This window comes from Ornithorhynchus anatinus, chromosome 5 (genome assembly GCF_004115215.2).
Source record: "Ornithorhynchus anatinus isolate Pmale09 chromosome 5, mOrnAna1.pri.v4, whole genome shotgun sequence".
NCBI classification, from domain to species: Eukaryota; Metazoa; Chordata; class Mammalia; order Monotremata; family Ornithorhynchidae; genus Ornithorhynchus; species Ornithorhynchus anatinus.
Genome location: NC_041732.1, coordinates 29,776,393 through 29,796,955, shown reverse-complemented (window position 1 = coordinate 29,796,955; position 20,563 = coordinate 29,776,393).

Sequence of the window (20,563 nt, the reverse complement as noted above, 5' to 3'; positions counted from 1 at the left end):
AAACATTTCTTTTAACAAGCTGTAAATCAATCTGTGTAAGCAAGTCACTTAGCCGAAGTGAAAAGCAGAAACCTAGTTCAGATGCTGAGGTATTCCAGCTGTTGGTATTGGTCAGGGTTACAGTGAGTCCAGATGTCAGCTGGGGAATTTGGATAATTGGTAAAGTCTGTTCTAGTGAATGGACACTGACTGGCAGAAAGTAACCATGGTCATTTTAGGGCCCTAGTAGCTGCTCTTTCAGTGGTTACTGTGTGACCCAGATCAATGTTCTCAGCTCTTCTGGGCCTCTGCTTCCCATCTAAGCTATGGAGAGAATTCTTGATATTGTTCAGATGGAATTTGTGAGGATTACTTGGAAAATTAACAACATAATAGTAGTAGTAGGAATATTTGCAATTAATGATTACCCCACTTGGTGCAGAGAACTGTATTAGGAGCTTGGGCAGTACAGAATAACAGAGTCTCACCTTCTCTGCCACAGTGAGCTTGTCCTCTAATGAGGGAGAGGATGAGGGAGAGAGATGAGGGAGAAGCAACATGATTTATGGGAAAAAAGCATGGATCTGGGAGCCAGAAGACCTGTGCTCTAATCCTGGTTCCTCCATTTGTCTAGTGGCTGACTTTGGGCAAGTCACTTAACTTCTCTGAGCCTCAGTTACATAATCTATGAAAGAGTCTAAATTTCTGAGTCCTACGTGGGATAGAAACTGTGTCCAACCTGATTAGCTTGTATCTACTCCAGAGAGACAAATTTAAAAATAAGTAAATGGAGCAGACACATATACATGAGTGTTAGGAGAGTGTAAATAAGTTCATAAGTGGTGTAGTTGGCTGAAGAGATTTGTTCATTCAATCATATTTATTGAACACTTACTATGTGCAGAGCACTGTCCTAAAATGCTTGGGAGAGTACAGTATAGCTATAAACAGACATGTTCCCTGCCCATGACGAGCTCACAGTCTAGAGGGCAGAATGGATGTCTAGAGGGATGCTATGGCTCAGGATGTTGGGAATCAATCAGCTAAAGCTTGTTGAAGGAGGTGGGATTTTAGGAGGTACCTGAATGTGGGGAGAGTTTGTGGGCACTTGATGTGGAGAGGGAGGGAGTTCCAAGCCTGGAAAACAAGTGAGGTGGAGCCAGAGAGTGGAGAGCCCTGAATCCAATTATGTGGACTTTTTGATTAATACGAAGAGACACAAGAACCCATTGGATGGTTTTGAGGGTATGAGAGAGATGGGCTCAGACGCTTCAGGAACATAATCTGTGCACCATCATGGAGTATAGATTAAAAGAAAGAGGGGCTGGAATCTAGGAGATCAGAGAGGAGTAAACAAGAGCCTGTATCGGGGTGGCATAGAAAAAAGATGCAGTGTGAAACATTTGCACATAGGACATCCTTGACAAAGGTGCTACCCTGATTTTTGTCATGGATACCATTCTGGGTCAACAGATGCTCATACTATCACAGATTCCACTAGAATCATTAGGTGGGCAAGAAAACAGGAAGTAAGTTTTGGTTGTGAAGATGGTATCCCACCTGCACTTCCGTCTGCTGGCTCAGGGACCACAAGATAGCATTTGAAGTCCCGCAACTTTCTGTGGTGGGGCTACTGCCAACTGCCACATCATGATTAAAATCAAGAGGTACATCTCTACTGCAAGTTTCCCCACTCAAGTGGCAATGGCTGTACTATGGTGGGGAAACTGAGGTTTGGGACCTCTCAAGTGTAAGTCTTATTCATTCCACCTCTGTGATGGCTCTTTTTATAGAGTAGTGATTATGGATTTGTTCATATGCAAGTGACATGCATTTGAATGACTAGTTCCAACTGACTGAAAGCCTTAAACCTTTTGTAATAGCAGGGAAATCAATCACTAGTATTTATTGAACACCTACTCTGTGCAGAACACTGTTCTAAGCTCTTGAGAGAGTACAATATAAAACAGAGTTGGTAGAAACATTCCCGGCTCACAACAAGCTTACAATCTAAAGGGGGAGAGAGACAGTAATATAAATAAGTAATTTATGATGTATAATTTAAAGATATGTACATAAGTGCTGTGGCATTGGGGGTGGGGTGAATATGCTATATCCAAAGGTCACAGATGGAAGTACATAGATGACGCAGAAGGGATAATGAGATAGTATTTGTATGCATGTGCTCTGCTATCAAGGAGTTTATGGACCCCCTTCAGTCTGCTATAGGCGAGTAAATGAGGAGAGAGAGCAATGAACCCCAGTTTAGGCAGAGGGTAAATCCTTTTCAGAATGCCTGAATCTTCTACTAAATACCCTCCTTCCCTCTGGGCCAATACCTAGGAGACTCCAATCCTTCCTCGTCATAATCTCCTTTTCTGTCTTTTTCATAAAAACATGATTTCTTCAGTGCTTACTATGTATCAAGCACTGTTCTATGTGCACCAACACCCCCCCAACTGCAAACCCATTGTGGGCAGGGATTGTCTCTCTTTAGTGCTGTATTGTACTTTCCAAGTGCTTAGTACAGTGTTCCGCACACTGTAAGTGCTCAATAAATACGAATGAATGAATTGAATGAATGAATGGAGTGATATAAATTAATCAGGTTGGACACAGTCCCTGTCCCACATGGGCTTACAGTCTAAGTAGGAGGGAGAACAGGTATTGAATCCCCATTTTGCAGTTGAGGAAACTTAGGCATAGAGAAGTTAAAGGACTTGCCCAAGGTCACACAGCAGGCAAGTGGTTGAGCAGGAATTAGAACCCAGGCCCTCTGGCTCTCTAGCCTGTGCTCTTTCCACACTGAATCTCCACACCGTCTTTCTTCCCTCTGCATCTCTCCCCTGCACCTCCAACTAGCCTCCACTTTCTGGGCCACATTCAATACCTCAGAAAAAGGCTCAGCATTGCACAGCCCCAGGGCAACCTCACTCCTGCAGGATTCTGTAGTCTGCTCCAAGCCCAGATTCCGGGGCTGGGGCCCTTTCCTCTCCCCTCACCCATTCATTAAATCGTATTTATTGAGCATTTACTGTGTGTGCAGAACATTGTACTAAGAACTTGGGAGAGTATAATAACAATATACAACAATAAACAGACACATTCTTTGCCCACAAACAGCTTATGGTCCTGAGGAGATGGTTGAATTGTCCTAGGGTCCTTGAGAGTGAAGAGGCCAGTTTTCAGTGGAAAACAGGGGTTGGATCAGTCCACCATCCTTCTTGCTCTTCCCTTTAGCATGGCTGGGAGAAGCCCCATCACAACCAACACCCAAAAGTGGGCAGAAGGAAAAAATCACTGTTTGCAGGTGGGCACATGCAGGTGTGTGTTAACAACTGTGTGTTTCTGAGAGTCTCTTTGACCAACTATGTTTGGGGGTTTCCGAGAAGAAAGGGGATCAGAAAGGCAGAAGAAAGCTGCAAGAGAAAAGAAAAAATGGTGAGTATAGAAGGGAAAGGGAAAGTTTGAAATGGAAGAGGAGACAAGAGCGAAGGAAAGGCAAAACAAGGAAAAGTGCTGCTGCTACTTCTAACAGTACAACTCACTGAGATGTAGTCAGCAAGTGGGAATATGAGAAGTACCTGTAAACATGTGGTAGTCTTTTGGATGGGGCAGAAGAGGAGGATTCTGAAAATTATGTAAAGGAAGAACCTGCAGGATTCGCCAAGCTGCTTCTGTCAGCTTGTCTGTTGTGTGGCCTTAGACAAGTCATTTCACTTCTCTGTGCCTCCGTTACCTCATCTGTAAAATGGGGATTGAGACTGTGAGCCCTATGTGGGACAGGGACTGCATCCAACCTGATTACCTTGTTTCTCCTCTAGCTCTTAGAACAGTGCCTGGCACATAGTAAGAGCTTAACAAATACCATTTTTTAAAAAAGAGAAAAAGGCAAGGGTCTGAATATGGGGGTTGGAAGAAAGTGAGAAATCAGTGCCAAGGTTAAAGACTTGAGAGATGGGGAGGCACTGGTGTTGTCAACTGTGATGCTAAGTTGGGTGGGGGAGGGGATTTGGGAGGAAAGATGGGCTGTTCAGTACTGGATATTCTGACCTTGTGCTGCCAGTAGCACGTCTGTGTAAAGATGTCCTGGAGGCAAAAAGAAATGTGAGATTGCAGAGGGAGACAACAGGGCAGGTGTGGTAGATCTGGGATTCATCCACAGAGAAGGGGTAGATGAAGCTATAGGTTTATAGATATAAACTCCCAAGAGTTTAGATTGAGAAACGAAGGGTAATCAGAACCCAGCTGTTAGGGTTACCCAAAGTTAGAGACTAAGAAGCATTCCATGTCCCACATGGCATTCATAGTCTTAATCCTCATTTTACAGAAGAGGTAACTGAGGCATAGAGAATTTAAGTGTCCTGCCCAAGACCACAGAGCCCACAAGTAACAGAGCAGGGATTAGAACCCAGGTCCTTTTCACTCCCAGGCCCATGATCTAGCTACTAGGCAACGCTGCTTCTGAGACCCAGGCACGAGAGAAAAAGTGGAAGAAAGGAAGAAAGGTTGGAATGGAAGAAGTCAGGAAAAAGACAAAGTTTTTAGGGGAAATTTCCCTTCACCGGAATCAAAGGAGCAAATAGAGAAGTCAAATGTGGAAGATGTTATCAGCTGGAGCAAACACCTTGAAAGAGCCTTGGGTCCTTGTGGACAATTTGACCCAATAGCTTGGATCAGAGCAATATTTGTCTTATTTTTAGGTCCCATTATCCAAGCCCAATTTTCAAGAATTAATCCAGGCCCTTTAAAGACATGAAGCACTATTTCTGCCATGGTTAGTGTAGCTGAAAGAGAACAATTTGAGGAGTTCAAACTAATGATTTCCTGGTATTAATTCCAACACATTACACTAGGAAAGTTGGACAACACAACCAGAAGTATCACCTCAGGATTTAGCACTTCTTTATGTTCCTCCCCAGGATTTTCTATGGAGTTGAAACTTCAGACCCCAAAACTGCTTAATTATGGATAGACTTGCACTCACCAGTAGGTTCAGGTACATCTCCTAGTTCTAGGGTGCTACCTGTCTTGGGTAGCACTTCTTCAGTCATTCCATTGAAACCTGTATTATTGCTCTCACCAGTCCTATTAGCACTAAGGTTACACAGAAAGCAATTGGTAGAGAGGAATTACAACCCAGGTCCTTTGACTCCCAAGCCCACGCTCCTTCCACTAGGCCATTCAGTTTCTCAATCAAATAGTCATTTTCCTACACCTTGTGAGGGCAAAGTAGGTTTTAAAATCTTTAGAGTATGTAAGTATCTAAAACTTTTAGGGCAGAGTGGCTATTTCACTACTTCATTCACATTTTACAAAAGTCAAGCAGTAAAGTGTCCTTGTTCTGCCCTAGAAATAGTGGATTAGAACAGATGATACCTTGGGCTCGTTCATAAGTCCTAGATCATAGTAATGCGGTGTCTATTTCTTCTTATATAGGGACCTTGTGTCCATTTGGTTTTTAGTCGGGAAGTTTTTTGAATGCCACCTGTTGGATCATTTTTCTTGGAGAACGTTTCTGTTTGCATTGGGTTTTCTAATGGAGGAAATCTCTGTGTTATCTCGGCTTTAATTTACCATGGAATCTGCTGAGCTGGCTCTTCTGTCTGTGAAAGAAATCTTTGCAAGATGCATGGCTGAGGATTGCAGAAAAGAAAACTGAGTGGACTGTTCAAGAACAGCTTTTACTCTTGATTATTTATCGTTTTATATCACCAGATCTTGAAGTTTTATAGCACTCCTTAAATCACATCCATTTTATTAAATTACCAACAATTTTTGACCTTTTAAATGTGAACTCTTTTGGACCTGCTTTCTAGAGCCTGGTCTTGTCATCTGTTCAATTTCCGTTACAGGTCACTTCACACGTGGAACAGTATCTCCATTGATCACACATAAAAAAATTCCCTCTCTTACTTCAAAATGGCTTATCTCAGACTCCGTGACCTTCAGCCTATCTCTTTGTTCAGCTTTTCTCTTATCTTTGCATCATTTGGAAGTAATTCCATTTCAGAGCTCTTTGTCAAAGCTCCCTCTCCTTATGGAGAAAAGTAAGGCTCAAAACTGAAATTTTGAATCTCAACTTTAGCAAGAGCCCAAAGCAATGTTTTTCTGGATTTCGCTGATGCTAATTCACCCAGTTTAAATACACATACTCCTTTTTCCTCACCTCTTCGTTTTGTAGCCTTTTCTCTTCTTTCCTTTCTCCTTCTCTCCCTCCAAGGGAATAAAAGTCAGTTACTCATTTTCTCTCTCTGCTGCCTCTTAGTCTTGTTAACTACATGTCTACAGCTTCCCTTTCATTAGCAAATTCAGCCCAGATCTTTTCCCTTTGTTCTGATTTTTCACTGCAGCCTGCGATGGAGGGGTTCTAACAGTTCCAGTGAACTAAGAGGAAATGTTGTAAACACACTGTACCAGAGATTACACCAACTGAGAACATGTGGTCTTTCCTCTGAAAATTTGGGGAGCAATCGGCAGAAGTCCAATTTAAAGGAAGCAAATGATATGGTCATCTAGCTATAGGAAAATGCTGGGGTTTGCCCTGAAGAGAAGTGATTTAAATGGTTGCAGTTAAAATTACCACAGCCTCTCATGATTGTCATTACCAATCATCCTCATAAATGTGTAACCACAGATGCTAAAAAAACAGATTCATTCATTCAATCATTCAGTCAGTTGTATTTATTAAGTACTTACTGTGTACAGAGCACTGTCCTAAGCACTTGGGAAAGTACAGCACAACAATAAACAGTGACATTCCCTGTCCTCAACGAGCTTATAGTCTAGAGAGGGGGAGACAGACATCAATACAAACAATAAAATTACAGATATGTACATCACTGCTGTGGGGCTGGTCTTGGGGAGGAGAGCAAAGGGAGCAAATCAGGACAACATAGAAGGGAATGGGAGATCAGGAAAAGTGGGGCTTAGTCTGGGAAGGCCTCTTGGACAAGATGTGCCTTCATTAGCACTTTGAAGGAGGGGAGAGTAATTGTCAGTCAGATTTGGGGAGGGTGGGTATTCCAGGCCAGAAACAGGAAATTGGCTAGGGGTAGGTGGGATGGGCAGCGAAATGAATTTCTAGACTATAAAAATGTCTTGTCTGGATTTGATTTGTAGGATTTTACTGTAGTGGGATCCTTACATTTTAGGTGAGTAACTACCCCCAACACTTTACTCACCTACACTTGAGGGTGATCCTGTTTCTGAACATGAACTATCAGATTAAAACATGTCCAGGGAGTGGCCATTGTAGGCATTGCTCAATGTCAAAGGCCATGACCATCTCTACCTTCCTAAGTGGACACTGCCATTAGACTATCCCCAAGATAACATAGATACTTCTGAAACCAGGTCTGCCTTTAACTGATGAATCCTCCTGTGACCATTTTTTTTCCTAAGAGCCTCTGACTTCCCAGAAAACCCTTAATGACTCTATTAAGGGTTGAGCTGTCCAGTGCCCAGAGTGATGTGGTTGTTCCAAGGTGGGCAACTGTCCATGTGAATCAGTGAGAAGCAGCATGGAGTAGTGAGTAGAGCACGGGTCTGGTAGTCAGAATGTCATAGGTTCGCCACCCCCACTTGTCTTCTGTGTGACTTTGGGCAAGTCACTTCACTTCTTTGTGTCTCAGTTTCCTAATCTATAAAATGGGGATGGAGACTTAGCCCCACATGGAACAGGGACTGTGTCCAACTCGATTTGCTTGCATCCACCCCAGCGTTTAGTACAGTCCCTGGCACATAGTAAGTGCTTAACAAATACCATGGCTGAGAGGAAAGAGCATAGGCTTGGGAGTCAGAGGATGTGGGTTCTAATCCCGCCCTGCCATTTGTCTGCTGTGTGACCTTGGGCAAATCACTTAACTTCTCTGTGCTTCCGTTCCCTCATCTGTAAAATGGGGATTAAAGACTGTGGGCCCCAGGGTGACAACCAGATTAACTTTTATCTACCCCAGGTCTTAGAATAGTGCTTGGCACATAATAAGCGCTTAACAAATATGATTATTTTTATTGTTATCATTACCATCATCATCATTATTACTATTATCGGTCCTGGCTAACTGCCTGCAGGCAATGTGGAGGAAACTGTGCCATTGTACTGTAGGTATGCATGTACATGGAGATTCTGATTCTCCACAGAAGAGTTAGGGTCTTTGTGGTACCTATGTCTCAGTAATTGTTGAAATCATGTTTGAAAATAAACTTCAAAACATGCCCTGCTTAGTTTTTTCCTTTTGGGGAGGTGGGGAGAAGGGGACACTTGTATTTTTTGGCCGTAGTCTATATGACACGTATTTTTTGGCAGCCTATTTTAAAAGATCATCTAGCTCAGACATTTTAATATTATTTCATCATAGATTGAAAATGCATTTCTGGGCACTGATGCGCTTTACCTATGTCCTCAGTTACCAAATCTTAGAGTTTCTTTGACGTAACAGTAGATTGTGTTTGAGGGAAATAAAACTTGCACTGAGTTTGACAAAAAAGTGGCTTGGCCCTCTGGCAACATATCTTTGGGCTTTACTCTGAATTTATACTTGGTTAAACATGATCCCTACCATTCCACTGGAAGCATAATGGTTCAAGTGATGTAACAAGTGTTACTAACTCAGCCCTCAGTAGATCTATATCCAGTTTGCAAATGTATTATGCTTTGGGAGACACAGACAGAGAGTCTCACATATTAAGGAAGGATTGACAGCTGTTGGCTTATACTTCACTTTATCCTATGTTATACATCTAATAATAATAATAATAACTGGGGTATGGAAGTGCTGACTATGTACCAAACACTGTAGACAATATGATCAAGTCAGAGACAGTCCCTGTCTCACACAGGGCTTACAGCCTAAAGGGGAGGGAAATATTTCGTTTCCATGTTACAAATAAGAAAACTGAGGCACAGAGAAGTTAAATGACTTGTCCGAGATCTCACAACAGGTAATAGCAGAGCTGGAAATAGATCCACGATCTCATGACTCCCAGGCATATGTTCTTTCCACTAGACCAGGCTGCTTCTTAAACTTCCAATTTTAATAGCTAATGGGCCAGGATCAGCTCTGTCACCAGACACTGTAGAACCCTTAGTCCATTTTTGATACCCAGTATACACCAAAGAAGAATAACTAGCACTGTAACTCACTCCCAGAACGTCGAGAAGGAGGAAATAAATCACGATCAGAACTGGCAATCACTGGGTGAACCACTAGTGAGGTTTAAATTACTCCCCTAAGCCTTCCTTTACATGAAGAATCACAGTGTCATAAGTCTGCAATTTTCCTGGCCCTTGGCCCAATTTTGTCTGAGCCTCAACAGAGGTTTTAAATTTAAATCCATGCTTTTGGCTTCAAGATAGTTACAAATGAAGCAAGAGAGTCCAGCTGTTTGTATACAAACACAGTATGTAGAAACTGCCATATGACATTTCTAGCTCAGATTCCTGCTCTGTTACCCAGTCATACCTACTGCACTTGAAGGGAAAACAACTCCCACTGGATAGAGCCAGGGTTTGTTTTCTTTTGTTTGTTTGCTTGCTTTTTGGGGTGTGGGTATTTTTGTTTGCTTTGATAAATCTAGGTTTGTGGTGCTTGGAAAAAAGAAAATTATTCTTAGGGAGAGTGTTTTTGTGCCTTCCCTGATAAGTGATGGCTGTCTGTCCAGTCACTTATGTTGACTGGACTAGATCCCAACATCTTTCAAGCTTCTTGCAACAGCTTGACATTTCTAACCCAGTCTTCATCGCCACTGTCTTGAATGTAAATTATGTAAATTGCATGAGATTGCCCACTGATAGGCCTTGAAAGACAAACTTCAGAGGCAATCAAGATTTCTAGAGTTGTAATTTCTCTGACCTTCAGAATCTTGTCAGAAACCCAAAAAACATTAACTCTAAGTTACTTCATCATTGCCGCTTAAAATTATTCCCATACTGAAAATGCACACCACAGCCTTCTCTTCAGAGCCAATAGCACTATTCTTTTTATCTGCTGGGCCTGGTTTTCTTTCTTCACCTAAGCACCCTGCAGGAGAATGACTAAGGCCAGATGGAGCTGATGTTTTTATGGTCAGTTTTGTCAAAAAGCAAACTAAGTGATAACGGCATGAACTGAAGTTTGGGTTTTAATACGTTTGTACATGAAAGACAGCGCAGTCAGATCCTGACTCTCCATATTAATTCTCATTTTTCCCTTCTGGTTGGGAGTAGAATTAGTGATTGTGAATTCTGCAGGATAATATTTCACATCAAGGCCCTTTCTACACAGGTATGCGGTGGAGGTGCGGTGGGGGAGGGGTTGTTTTTGTTTTGCTCAAATTAGCTTCTTTTCTACCCACTGGCATGGTAAATTTTTTCCTTTAAAACCTCTAACCTCTGCACTTTGTCAGTATAGAAGTAACCCTATAGAACACTGTTCTAATTGTCTTATAGCTTGTTGCAAACAATCCTTAAGGTCTAGTTTCCCATTAGAAAGAAGGGAAGTGGGCTGGCATAAACCAGCTGAGTGAGCAATTCCTACTTCATCAACAATGGTAATTATTGAGCACTTACTATGTGCAGAGCTCCGTACTAAGCCCTTGGGAGAGTACAATAGAGCAAGAACGCACAATCCCTGTCCTCAAGGATCTTACAATCTCTACTGAGAAGCAGTGTGGCCTCATGAAAAGATCATGAGCCTGGGAGTCAGAGGTCCTGGATTCTAATCCCTCTCTGCCCATTGTCTGCTGTGTGATCTTGGGCAAGTCACTTAACTTCTCTGGGCCTCAGTTGTCTCATCTGAAAATGGGGATCCAATTCCTGTTCTCTTTTCTATTTAGACTGTGAGCCCCCTGTGGGACAGAGGCTGTGTCTGTCCTGTTTAACCTGCATCTACCCCAGCATTTAGAACAGTACTTGACGCAGTGTAAGCGTTTTAACAAATAGCACTAGTACTATTATCCTAGTTATCTATTGACCAGGTTATTTTTAAAGTGGTTTTGTCCTGGTAACTACAACTATGACATAACTGGAACAATCTTGTTTCCTAGTGGATGCACTGTTGGAAGTCTAGTCTAAGGAGAAGGACCATGCCTATGTAACAATGCCTCCTTGCTGACCTCTCTGCCTCCTGTTTCTCCCCACTCCAGTCCATTCTTCACTCTGCTGCCTGGTTCATTTTTCTACAGAAACATTCAGGCCGTTTTTCTCCACTCCTCAAGAAACTCCAATGGTTGCCCATCCACCTCCACATCAACCAAAAATTCCTCACCACTGGCTATAAAGCAACCAATCATCTTGCCCCCTCCTACCTCACCTCGCTGCTTTTCTACTACAACCCAGCCCACTCACTTCATTCCTCTAATGCCAACCTTCTCACTCTACCTCAATCCTATCTTACTGCCAACCTCTTGCTCACATCCTGCTCTGGCCTGGAATGCCCTCCTGCTTCAATTCCAACAGAGGGTTACTCTCTCCCCCTTTAAGGCCTTATTGAAGGCACATCTCCTTCAAAAGGCCTTCCCTGACTGAGCCCTTCTTTCCTCTTCTTCCTCTCCCTTCTGAGTCACCCTGACTTGTTCCCTTCATTCATCTCCACTCCCAGCTCCATAGCACCTAGGTATTTATATCTGTAATTTATTTATTTATATTAATGTCTGTCTCCCCCTGTAGACTATAAGCTCACTGTAGGCAGGGAATGTGTCTTTTTACTCTTATATTGTACTCTCCCAAGACTTAGTACAGTGGTCTGCACACAGTAAGCACTCAGTAAAAATAATTGAATAAATGAATGAATTGAATGAATGAATGAATGAACAATACTGAATGTCACTGAAAGGAAGAATTCTGCAAAGAAAATGTGTAGTGGGGAATTTGATTGAGTGGCTCTTCTCCCTAAATGAATAAAAGGGAATGGAGATTATTAGTAGCATTATGTGATCTGAAGAAATTGAGGCAAGAATATAAGGATGGAATGGCTTGCCAGTCATACCCCAAACCAAAAAATGATCTGAACTTAAAATTCTGAACTACAGAAGCTCGGTAACTTGTTTTTACCCAAATCTTTGGCACAAGGACAAACAGATTCAGTTTACCATTATCTTCCCCTCTTGTATATAGGCTCATTGTGGGCAGGGAACATGTCTACCAACTCTGTCATATTGTACTGGCCCAAGCACTTGGTATAGTGCTCTGCACAGAGTAAGGGCTCAATAAATACAATTGATCCACTGAGTTATTCCCTTCTTTGTAAGCCCTCAACCTGAGCATTATCCTGAACTCTTAATTCTCAACCCACTAATTTGGTCTGTTCTTAAATCCTCTGGTTCTTCCTCCATAATATTTCCTGAATCCACCCTTTCCATTCCATGCAAATCACCACCACCCTGGGCCAGACACTTGTAATATCCCAGGTTTGACCACTGTATCACCCTGAAGACTGATATCTGTGCCTCCAGTCTCTCCCCTCTCTAATCCATACTTTGCGCTGTGATTTGGTTCAGTTTTTAAAAATAGCAAGCTGCAAATGCCCTCTGAAGCTAAACTAATCTCTCCTTCCAATGACCTTTTGCTCACATCTTCTCTTCTTCTTGGAACTCCTTCTTGCTACATATATGACAGACCTCAGTCCCACTCATCTTCAAAGCACTTCTAAAATCACATCTCTAGGAGAACTCCCCTCATTAATTTCTTATCTGCCTACCTATTAATCACTTCAACTGCCACTTTTGTACCTCCTAAATATGTAAGTGCTCACAATTTTTCAATAGCACTTATGTATATATCTTTATGGATTTTATTACTTCTCCCTATCAGTTATTTATTTTAGTATTTGTCTCTCCCACTAGACTGTAAACCCCTTGCTGGCAGGGAGTATGCACATTGTTTCTGCCAGATTCAGCCAAATGGTTAGTTAGTACAGCATTTTGCATGCAGTAAGTGCCACTTACTTTGACTGAGTAGAATTTTCTCCATATCTATAATAGGACAGAACAAAGAGAAAACGTATAGCTTAATAGATAAAGCATGGGCCCCAGAGTCAGAAGAACCTGGGTTCTACTCTTGGGTCCACCACTGGTCTGCTGTGTGACCTTAGGTAAGTCACTTCACATTTCTGTGCCTCAGTTATGTCATATGTAAAATTGAAGTTAAGATTGTGATTCCCCAAATGGGACATGGACTGTGTCCAACAAGATTAGCTTGATCTGCGCTTAGTATAGCCTGGCAACACCGTTAAAAAAATTAAATAACAAAGAAGAACTGTCAGGCTAAAGGAGAAATTTGTTGAATTCTTCAAATACAGAGGCACTTTCCAGAAACCTCTGAGATTTTAGTCAACTTCACCTCTTTTCTGTGCCTGTAAAATACCTCAGGGATTTGTGTAAGAAAATAGAAGTTTGGGGAGGTATGAAAAAGAACAAAACTAAAAAGAAAAGGTAGTAGGTGGGAAAGATGTAAAGCCTAGAGGAAATGTTCAGCTGACTATATACTACACTGTATTGTAACAGTGACACCATCTGGCTGAATTTCCCAACAACTCTTTTGAGGATCATTTAGCTTCAGCCTCAAAGTGAAGAAGGGGTAAATAAATATTTATTGAGAAGTGAGGAAACACAAGTTTAGGAGCATCAATTTCCTGCATTTCTTCAAACAGTAGAAAGAGTCATAAGATGAATTAGAATGCCCTGATTCTTCTGCAAAACTTTTTTTCCTGTGAAAAACACTCTTTTAACCAGAGGCATAAAAGACTCATTTTCTGGCTCTCTCTCCACTTGCTATCCATCCACAGGAGGGACTGAAAATGAAACCGTTTTCAATAGAGAGAAATATTAGAGAGAAATATGTGCCTTATAGTGAACGTTTTTCTCACTAAAGTGATATCCTGAAGCATGGAGAAATGTTTGGCTTAGACTTTTAGCTTGTTGTGGGCAGGGAATGTGTCAACCAACTCTGTTATATTGTACTCTCCCAAGTGCTTGGAACAGTGCTCTGCACAAAGTATGTGCTCAATAAATACAATTGTGATTGATTGGATTGTTGTTTTGCTGGATCAAATGTTAAACTCAGTGTCGGGTCCATAATCAGGTCCATAAATGCTTACAGTTGAAGACAGAGCCCAGAATTAAACAATAGCCAACTGTCATAACAAAAATGAGAAGGCCACTGACAAATTAGGATTGACAAGCAACTTCAAGGCCTGAGAAAAATTACACTGATTCCAAAATGAAATCAAACTTCAAACAATTAAGACACTGGAAGTACTTGTACTCTTAGCAATCTTGCTTTTGGTCTAGGGGAAAGAACACTGTTTGGGGCATCAGTGGACATGGGTTCTGGTTTGGGTTTTGCCTACTGGGACTATGCCCTTAGTGATGAAAATTTCTGAGCATCCAGGGCATTCCTCAAGGTGGAGTGACCCATCAGATATACCAGAAAATAGTTGCATTATATGAGAGGCAAAGAAGGCAGGGGCTACAAGGCAACAATTACTACTGGATCATGATAAAATGGCACAGCATCGGCACTGTGCTGTGATTTTTTTCCACTGTAAATGCATCCTGCACATAAAAGACCTCCAAGTGCACTTTGCAAGTGGACTTACATTGAGGTGATGCTTTGGAATTTACCTAGATGTCCAAGAAAAAAAATGTTTTTTTCAGCATATCTTTCTGTTTTCAAAGATTTTATTCTTCCGTAGTCTAATGAATGTGCCACAGCCTGTATTTATTATTAATAATAATAATTATAATAATTGGCATATTAAGAGCTTACTATGTGCCAGGCATTGTACTAAGCATTGGCGTGGGTACAAGCCAATTGGGTTGGACAGAGTTCTGTCCCATATAGGGCTCATGGTCTTAATCCCCATTTTAAAGATGAGGTAACTGAGGCACAGAGAACTTAACTGATTTACCCAAGTCACACCACAGATTATGCCAGTGACTCCAGTGGGTAAAAAGATCCCAAAAGGAAAATTTGCATAGGCAAAAGTAGATGGGTCTTTTGTCTTAATTCTCTGCATGATTGCATCAGCATTCCACTTAGCTTTGACTAGGGAGAAAAAGTCAGGTAGTAATAGGAGTTGCTTTGGGTAGCTGGAATGAAAAATATTATTGTCCGTCTCCCCCACTAGACTGTAAGCTCTTTGTTGGCAGGGAACGTTTCTCCCAATTCCTCTGTATTTTACTCTCCCAAGTACTTAGAACAGTGCTCTGCACATAGTAAGCACTGACTGATTGATTGATTGATTGATTGATCCCTTAGAGACCCAAGAATAGGCAGGAAATGTAGTGGCCTGGACTGTTGACTGTAAGCTTGCTGTGGGCAGGAAACGTGTCTGTTTATTCTCCCAGGTGCTTAATGCAGTGCTTTACGTACAGTAAGCGCTCAATAAATATGATCGCATGAACGAATGAATGAATGAATTGAAGAGAGGATGACATGGCCTAGTGCTTCTACTACCTATTGCTGCCTCTGCACTTCAGCTGCTTGCTTTACTTAACCAATCAAATATGTCTAAGGGCAGTTAAATCCTGATCTGCCTGGACCTAGCTCACATGGGCAAAGGTCTCATTTGCTCTTCTCAATCAGCTACATTCTTGCTCACCTACTCATTCATTGAATGCTACACCCCAGCAGGAATATGACTGGTTAGGACTTGCAAGCTACCTGCACAATAAACGTTCTCAGTCCCATCTTCCCTGATGGGAGATTCCATGCATACATTAAGTACAGGCTTGGACAATGAGAAAAAGGAGAGGACTCTTGGGAGACTTCTGCCCACCTGGTGTACTGTAGTTGGGAGGACAGGGAGGTCTTGCTATCTTTGAGCAGAGCCTTTGCAAAGATTGGACTGTTAAGAAGCAGATGCAAAAATTGAGACAGGGCCTGCGTGGAACGAATCCATTCACATGGCAATAACTAATGATCCTGAATGATCAACAATATTCACTCATCCATTCATATTTATTGAGCACTTACTGTGTGCACTTGGTGTACAGTAGAACAATAAACAGACACATTCCCTTCCCACAGGAAGCTTACAGTCTAGAGATGAGTTTAACGGTCTAGAGATAAGAGGGTATATCGGTCACACATAAGGCATTTAAGCCACACTTACAGGCATGGTGAGGTTCTTATTGTCAGTAAGGTCATCTTTGAAAACTCTGTGTGTGTAGTTCTACTTTGTTTTTGAAGAAGACTACTGATATACCCATAGTTATATACGCATGTCAAAGTGAATTGAGCAGTTCTGGAGGTTGAAGCTTATAGTAATTGGCTTTTTGAAAACAGAACCACTGACAGACAACCAATGTGTGTGTGTGTATCTATGTGTGTGTGTGTGTGTGTGTGAGTGTGTGTGTGTGTAAAAACCAATAATCCTTTAATACTTCATGTCTGTATATTCTTTCCTTTATTTTTGTGACTGCGGCTACCCCTGACGCTGCCTTGATTTTGCCTCCTTGGCTAGTAACTGGACAAAGGCCTCAACTCAAGAGGGAGCATATTCCTGATATCTGCAGGCTAGGCTGTTCTGTCCACCCCTTCTGCCTCCCAGCATGGCCATATCCATTCCACACCATTTGTGGTTGGGTTTTCCTGTATTCTCTTTTCCGATTCTGATTTCAGTTGCTCAGTTTTAGCTTTCAGTTCAGCAACCATCTGAGTATTTTGTAATCACCCATCTTGTGTTGGGTTGGGTTGGGTTGGGACTTGTGATGTCCCAATAACATTTCAGTGTTAGTGGTTAGGCTAGTAGGAGATCCATATGAAGTGTTTCCGGAGAGAGCTTTCCACATTCCCCCATAGTGTAAATTGCTCTTGGTAAGGAAGGTTCTATTTGGAAATTGCCTTGACTCTTTTAGGCCACAGGGGGATATTAACAAGAGTTTAGACTGTGGGAAAATGTGAGGAAAATATTTGTCAGCTATTTTATTATCAGTTCAGGAGAACAATTTTGAGCAAATGAATTCATCTGAATCTTGACTGTAAAATGTTTTCTTATGCCAAACACAAGCAAAGAGATTAGACAGTGATGGAAATGATAATAATAGTATTTGTTAAGTGCTATGTGCCACGCACTGTACTAAGCACTAGGGTGGATACGAGTAAATTGGGTTGGACAGAGTCCCATGTGGGGCTCACATTCTCAATCCCCATTTCACAGATGAGGTAAATGAGGCACAGAGAAATGGAGTAACATGCCCAAGATCACATGGCAGACAAGTGGCAGAGCCAGGATTAGAACCCATGACCTTCTGACTCCCAGGCCCGTGCTCTACCCACTATGCAATTGTCCAGTGCCCTGTTGTACCCTACTGCTAACCAATTAGAATGATAGAGCATCAGGCCCAAGATATTTTTAAGAGAATTCGCCGGCTTGAAAGAGGAGATAAGAGGAAAGATAGTGTTCAGATGTTTGCCATTTTTAGGTAGATGACAACATAGCATAATGAAGAGAGCCCCAGTATGGGAGTCAGAAGGTCATGAGTTCTAATTCTGGCTCTGCTGCTTGTCTGCTGTGTAGCCTTGGGTAAGTCACTTCACTTCTCTGTGCCTCAGTTCCCTCACTGGTAAAATGGGGATTGAGACTGTGAGCCCCATGTGGGACAGGGATTGTGTGCAACCCGATGTGCTCGTATCCATCCCAGTGCTTAGTTCAGTGCCTCATGCACATAGTAAACACTTCACAAATACACTTACAAGAAGAGATAGTTCTCGAGGACAAGTGAAAGAAGGTTTTTCTAATACATGGACCAGTTAAGTCAATCTCCTCTCTGTTTCCCATTTACTAGTCCCTTCTTCTGGCCTTTTTTCTTTTACATAAACTACAGTGACCTTCACTGGATTAAGCATCATTAGTCAATAGAGAACACGTGAGGTCTTTATTTTAGGATGAGTTCTGGGGTTGTTGTCTTTCAGCTTGTCATGCACAATGTCATTTCCCCTTTCTGGGACACCAGAGAGAAAATTAACAACTCTGTTTCTGACTAAATTTGCCTTTTTAAGTTATTTGCCCTATGGTATTCTTGTTCCAATGGGGAAAGAGATTTTAAATCTAAGTTTTCATCTTCAGTATTTTCAGGTGGCTTTATATCAGAACATACATCATAGCAATCTTAAATTTGTCTTTTAATTCTCACCCTGCACTATACCTCTCAAATAATTGATTTTGTCAAAATTCAAGATTCAGGTAATTTGAAAAAAAGAGCTGCTGTGAATAAAAATGAGATTTGGGGGACAGTTGTGCCTAAAAAAATAGACAAATTCCAGCTTACAAATGCCTAATTGAATCTTCTGGATGATCATTTAAATTGGGGATTTAAAAAAAAAATTAAGTTGTTTTCTATTAGATTTGAAACCAAAGATGGAAGTAGAACACCAAAGCCTCCCAGCTCAGATTTCAATCCCCGTCCATCCCACTGAAAAAATGGTGATTTGTACCACATAGCCCTTAGGTTTCCTATGAAGAATTCATGATAAAGGTGGTGGCACATATTAAGGCTGCCCTAGCCTGCACAGAAGTTTGCAAAGAGGAAGCCTGGAAGTTTTCGCTGGTAATTAATTTGACACAAGAACTCCTAGGTAAAATAAATAGTGCTTTTAAAATATTCAGAACATTTATGTGCTAAGTTATTCTATGAGCAGCTTAATGAGTCCAGGAGCAAAGCCAAAATTTGTGTTGAAGAAAAAAAGAAAGGAAAAGTTTGAGCCAGTGCAAACATTATTAATACCCACAGGGTAGTTTCCAACATATCCCCAAGTGAGAACATCTTTCTGATGCCATGTACAGTGGAAATCATGTTTTTCATGGATGATTAAAGACTATCCATTGGCCAAATTAGAACTCCTACATTGTGGTTCAATGTACTGGAGGAGTATATTGGGGAACATGCTGGTTATCAATCAGTCGTACTTATTGATCACTCGCATGCAGAGCACTGTAGTTAACACTTGGGAAAGTACAATGTAAGATGAGGTACACATATTCCCTTCCCCCCGCATGAGCTTACACTTTACAGGTTAGACTTTTGAGGTGAGGGTTTTATCCAGGAAATCTGGGAGCATCACAAGCCTTTCTGCCACATTTACACAACAACCAAGAAATATTGGAAAGTCTGGAGTAAATGGGTATAGGCATTAAGAATCCACAAATGTAGAAACCGGACCTTTCCTAAGAAATATTTCTTCCAAATGTTTGTTTTCAACCAGCATGATCCCCAATTTTGAATGTCTGGAGTAGATGGAATAGCTGCTCTATTTTCAGATAAAATAACTTATGAATTGTGTTCTTTGAGTCACAGACTAAATACATAACTACTTGGGCCCAAGTCCAATTCCTCCTCCTTTAAAGTTTTAAAGAAGAGTAATTCCAGATGAGGTCCAGGTGACTAAGAAATACTGTAAGGTCTGTTAGAATGCTTCCTCATGTAGACATGGCTCTAGAGTAATAATTACAATACTTGTAAAGTACTTACTCTGTGCTAACCACTGTTCTAAGTGCTAGAGTAGATACAAGTCAGTCAGGTTGGACACACTCCCCGTCCCACATGGGGCTCATATTCTAGATCCCCATTTTTACAGATGAGGTAACTGAGGCCCCTAGAAGTAAAGTGACTTGCCCAAAATCACACAGCAAATGTGCAGCGAAGTTAGGATTAGAACCCAGGTCCTAGTGAATTCAGTGACGTATTTGTGTGTCGGGAATTTGTACTTCAGCTTGAAGCCGCGTAGTGTTTGATTATCCACTGATATTGGTCATTATTTTAAAACATTCCTTGAAACATTTTGAACTATGTGGGAAATCATTTGATATATTTAAGACCACTCCCTCCTTTACAATGCATCCTGCATCTGCCTTAAAGAGTCAGGTTTTTTCTTGAACAGTTGAAAAAACAAAGACAGCAGGCTGGGTTCCCAGAACTTCCAAAAGTCAAATTGGAGGCCAAAGATCTAAGCAGTGATGAAGGACCTCACAGTAGAGCCTTTCACGTGAAATCCTTTGTTCCAACCATCCCACACACACATATCCTCTCCAGGTGGAATTCTCACTCAAGAGAGGGCCGCAGGAAATAGATAAAGTTAACTAGCAGTTTGGAGGGGAATGAGATAAAGAAATGAGGAGGAAAATGGCTTTAAAAGTAGGAGGGTCTTTAAAGGTAAAGATCACTTATTTACTCAATGACTCTAATTGGTTGGACTTCATCTCTCACCCACTCAGTGGTTCTATTTTCTTCTTCAGTAGTGGATTGAATCCTTTCCGCGTGGTCCCAGGGAATGACTGGGGAAATTGGGTCTGATTGAATCGATTTCTCTTGCGACATACTTTAATGATTTGTTGTGGGTCTCGCTCCATGTTTCGCCCCCACAGTCTTCCAGTTCTTTCTCAGAACACTCCCTGAGAGAGAACTACCTCCTCCAGGTTCTCTGAAGTTTGTTTATATACACACTGGTGAGAGCAGAAGGAAGGAAAACAGCCCAAATTTTTTCAGTGATCTTGCTCATCTCAGATAGGGAAACAGTGTGGCCTTGTGGAAAGAATGCTAGCCCTGGAGTCGGAGGATCTGGGTTCTAATTCTGTCTCTGCCACTTGCCTGTTGTGTGACCTCG